This window comes from Lathyrus oleraceus, chromosome 6 (assembly GCF_024323335.1).
Source record: "Lathyrus oleraceus cultivar Zhongwan6 chromosome 6, CAAS_Psat_ZW6_1.0, whole genome shotgun sequence".
In the NCBI taxonomy this organism is placed as follows: Eukaryota; Viridiplantae; Streptophyta; class Magnoliopsida; order Fabales; family Fabaceae; genus Lathyrus; species Lathyrus oleraceus.
In genome coordinates this window covers 25,607,809-25,612,644 of record NC_066584.1, presented here as the reverse complement: position 1 = coordinate 25,612,644, position 4,836 = coordinate 25,607,809, and the positions used below count along the sequence as shown (strand labels likewise).

Here is a 4,836-nt window from a genome sequence, read left to right as displayed (position 1 = left end):
TTCTACAGCTGACTCATCCAACATGGCAATGCATTTCCAATTAACAGAACAACAATTAACTAATAACTAGCAATAGGCAAAAACAGAATGTTGCAGCCATAGCATGAATATCATTCAGCAGTAACAAACTAACAGTCTGAGCATTTTTCACAAAAATTGACTTTTTCCCAACTAAACATTTCTTTTCAACAACAAAGGTGGCACAACTCATCTTCACCTGATAACTGAGATTAAACTGAAAACATTCTAACTAATAACTGAAATCTAAAATCACTAACTTCTGCTACTACTCAGGTAATGTCTCTTCTTTATCAGTTAACATGTTTATGACTAACTGAAATTGGTTTCTGCAAGTTTTCATTCAGCTAAATTACTTGTGTTGCCAATGCTTTGAAATAATGCAGTGTGTGAAAGAACCTCATAGGGCACAATATGGAGGAGGCATTATAGTAAATCCAGGGTTTGATCATAACATTAAGGCTTGGACTGTGTTTGGAAATGGAACAATTGAGGAACGGATATCAAATGACGGCAATAGATTCATTGTTGCTCGCAACAGAACACGAGCATTGGATGGTTTCTCTCAGAAGGTTCATCTGAAGAAAGGACTGATATACATTTTTTCTGGTAACTCGCGTTTATCTTTTGTTAATGGTTATTTCATGAATGTTATACAATGTTGGTGATTCATTAAGTTAGTTTTGTAAAACATTTTGGACATTTCAGCTTGGCTTCAGCTGAGTGAAGGAAGTGAGATTGTTTCGGTTGTTTTTAAAACAAATGGAAGTGAATCGGTACATGGTGGTCATGTCATAGCCAACCATGGATGCTAGTCTCTGCTAAAAGGGGGCATTCTTGCTAACTTTTCAACCCCTGCTGAGATTCTTTTTGAGGTGATTTTGCTTATATTTCTTCAAGCTTCCTCAACTCTGTGTGCCTCTATTACAACTCTATTATTCCTCATGTAGAAAATGAAATTTACATTTTGATACTATTTAAATATTTGTTCAGGATTGTGTTAATAGTCCTACATTTGATGAGATCTAACCTGAGAACGAGTTTATAAGTAGGGGCCATATGCTTGAGTACAATCCAAAATCAGAGAATGGATAAAATGATGAAAGTGGTTGTGTTCATGTATTTTGATATTTGTGAAATTGTGTTATCTGAAACTTACTAGCAATGCAGACTGAGAATCCAACTGTGGAATTATGGGCTGATAACGTGTCCTTACAACCATTCACCAGAAAGCAATGGAGAACACACCAAGACGACAGCGTTGAGAGGGTAAGCTAGTCATAGTTTCCAACACCTCGTTGTCTTTCTAACCTGCAGTGAAAATCAGTAGTAGAAGTGTAGCAGAAAGAAAAATGGTATTAACAAGTTTTGCAATTTATAGCAATTGATGGTTCATATCAGTATTTATCCTGGACAACAAGGCCTTACATTAAGTATAGTGCTTAATGGGAAAAGGTTGTAGTTACAAAAAAAGTATTGCTATCAGAATATTTCTGAACATCATCGTTGTATTACATGTCGAATAAAACCTAACCAGTAAAAAAGCTACAAAGGGAGGTCTTTGCCAATACTTAAACCATGTTTTCACTTAAGTGCAAACTAAATGAACATAATTATATTAAAATAAGTAACCACAGACACTCACCATCAATTTCATTAGGAGTATTAGACGGAGTCCTTTTCTTCTTGAAAGTTGAGGCTCCAAAGCAGCCACAACTCATAATGATCCTGGTATGTAATGTAACAACTCTTCTGTTATGCCTGCATTATTTACAGTATTACAACATAAGCAAAGTGTCACTCATTCATACATTTCAATTCCAAACACAAGGAGATATAAGCACGCAAACTGCAAAGGCATGGGAATTCGGAAGAAAAAAACTCAAAAGACACAGCAACAACTGGGAAAGCAAGAATATGAAGTTTTTCCTAACAAAATGAACCTGGTAAATAGATTCCAGAACAGAAATTTCAACAGAAGTCAACTAATTCAAACAATTCCTTAGAATCAAAGATTATCAACTATCTATCCTTCCTAAGATTTAGAACCAAAAACAACCTGCACAGTGCCTTCAAATCAAAACATCAAACAAAAACCTAAAATCTAGGTTACAAAATTTTCCAATTCCATCACAATTCAAGAACTAATGAAACCATTTAGCTTAAACCCAAAAAAGAAAGGAAAAAAAAACATAAGAGAGTTGATGAACCTAAGCTGATACGAAATCAAAAGACATGAGTGGAAGAAAGGAGAACCAATGACCTTCCCAGAACAAGCAAGGAGGAAAAAATGAATGGTGAAATGTGAAGAGTTGAAATTGGAATAGAGAAAATGGAAGTGTTTAGTCTTGTGAAATGATGAAGAGAAAAAAAAGATGAAAAAAATTTGGATTTTTGAGAATTAGGGATTCTGAAATTTGAGAATTAGGGATTTGAAATGATTATTGAAAAATGGTAACCGTTTACCTGAACCGGTTTGTAATAATGGTTACCGGTTTTTTTTTAATTTGATAAATGGATCACCAATTTCTAAATATAATTTTGGGTTGGGTTTTAATGTTTGGATTAATTTGGATAGGAAATTGGTTCATGGTTATTGGTTATTTTGCACACCCCTACTTGTGGGGGTTGTGTATAGAATCATTGCAAAGATATTGGCAAGAAGATTGAAGAAGGTAGTTGGATTTGTCATTTTGAATTCGTCCCAAGGAGGAAAATTCAAGATGAAACTTTAATAATAAATGAGATTATAGATTATGCTAGAAGGAAGAAGTGATAATGTTTGTTGTTTAAGGTTAATTTCAAAAAGGCATACGATTGCATTTCTTGGAATTACCTTAAGTTTGTTATGTGTAGGATGGTTTTTGGTCATATATGGATGAAATTGATTAATGTGTGTGTGTTCTCAAGCAGAATTTATGTTTTAGTTCATGGCAGACCCACAAAAGATTTGCAAGTGTGGAGAGGACTACAACAGGGTGACCCTCTATCACCATTTTTGTTTCTTTTTGTTGTTGAAGGCTTGGCAGGGCTTATGCGAAATGCATTGTAGTTAGGTGTATTTCATCCATTTAAACTATCACAAGAGATTTAGATTGATATGTTGCAGTTTGCAGACAATACTTTAACTATGAGACAAAGCTCGTCGCAAACATTTTGGTGTATCAAAGCTTTACTAGGAGGTTTTAAACTGGATATAGGACTACATGCTAACTTCAACAAAAGAAAATTTATTGGTATTAGTTTGAAAGATAATTTATTTCAAGAAACTTCTACATTCTTGGAATGTGGCACTGGTATCATCCCTTTTCAATTTCTTGGCATTCCCGTAGAAGCGAATCCAAAGAGGAAAGTAACTTGGTTCCCTATTTTTGAAAAGCTTTAAAACTGGATCTCAACTTGGAAGGGTAGGCATCCCTCAATCGGAGGTTGAGTAGCTTTGTTGAGCACTCTTTGAAAAATTCTAGTATTGTCAGGTCATGTCTGAACCTGTTGTTGAAACACTTTGAATTTTTCAATGCTTCCATGTCATGTATGAGCCTGTTGATGGAACTTTCTTTGTATGTTTTTCAGTATTGTCAGGTCATGTTTGAACATGTTGATGAAATCTTTGTATATCCCCCAGCATTGCCAAGTCATATTTGAACCTATTATTGAAACTCTTTGAATATTCCAAATGGTCAGGTCATTTATGAATCCACTGGTGGAATTATTTTATTTTTTCCAGTGTTTTCAGATCATGTATGAACCTGTTGACTAAACTTTCCTTGATATTTAGGTTGTTATCAGGTCAAGGTCTGAACATGTTGTTCAAACATTCTTTGTATGTTCCCTAATGCTGCTAGGTCATGTTTGAACCTGTGAATTGGGAACTCTTTAAATAGTCAAGTGTTGTCAGGTCATGTTTGAACCTATTGTTGAAAATTATTTGAATATTCTGGTGTTTATCAGGTCATGTATGAACTTATTGATAAATTCCTTCACATACTCCCCAGTGTGTGTCTTTTTCTCTAGCTGGATTGTTATCCCCAGCCAGTTTCTACCCTCATTGTTGTGGTTTCCTGTAGGCCATCATTACCACATATCTCCATCATTCCCCACAGGTTCATTTTCCATAATGCTTATCATCTATCATAAAAAAATCATGTTAGGGCTCATCATATCCCCAACAAACCAAAAAGAAGTCATTCAGCTCATAGCATAACATGTCATTGCATCTAGGGGGAAAATGCGGGTCTTATGTATTTAAATACCTTTCACCCTGATTTCATGAGGATTTTCATCACTCATGCTATCTGGTAAAGATATTTAAATAGGGGCAACAGTCATACCCTAATTTTTTTCTCACCTCAATCATTTGCATTCATCCATTGACATTCTGCATTCTCCTATTCATCACTTGATTATAATCAATATTGGTGATGAATCTGAGATTTTGTTTTGTGATCTTTAAGATTTGGTCAATTAGGACTATATATTTGCATTATATTTCGAAGTAAGTGCTATTTGATTTTGTTTTGTCATGTTTTATTTACTAAGTCCTAGCAAAAGAGCCTTTTTGTTTAAGTTTTTATTTTGGTTTCATTGTGTTGAGTGATATTAATAATAATAATGCTTGATTTGAATTGAATTAGAGTCAATTAGTATTAAGCGTGATAATTTCATCTCTATTTTTTATTCTATTTAATTTGATTAAAGAAAGTCAAAATATTTGGGTTTTTTAGTAGAAGTTATGTTTACATTAAAATTCAAAAAGAGTTTTATTTTCCCTTTTACATTAATTTATAATTCATGAAATAATAAAAAAAATTACAAGCA

The 4,836-nt window shown here is 33.8% G+C and overlaps 1 long non-coding RNA gene across 1 annotated transcript; it reads left to right on the top strand.

Moving 5' to 3' along the window:
- Window positions 1-278: 278 nt before the first annotated feature.
- On the top strand, window positions 279-1,293 carry LOC127096988 (uncharacterized). The gene is made up of 4 exons (XR_007792893.1): window positions 279-294; window positions 405-627; window positions 727-893; window positions 1,189-1,293. It is a non-coding gene; the product is annotated as an uncharacterized LOC127096988 (long non-coding RNA).
- The last annotated feature ends 3,543 nt before the right edge of the window (window positions 1,294-4,836 follow it).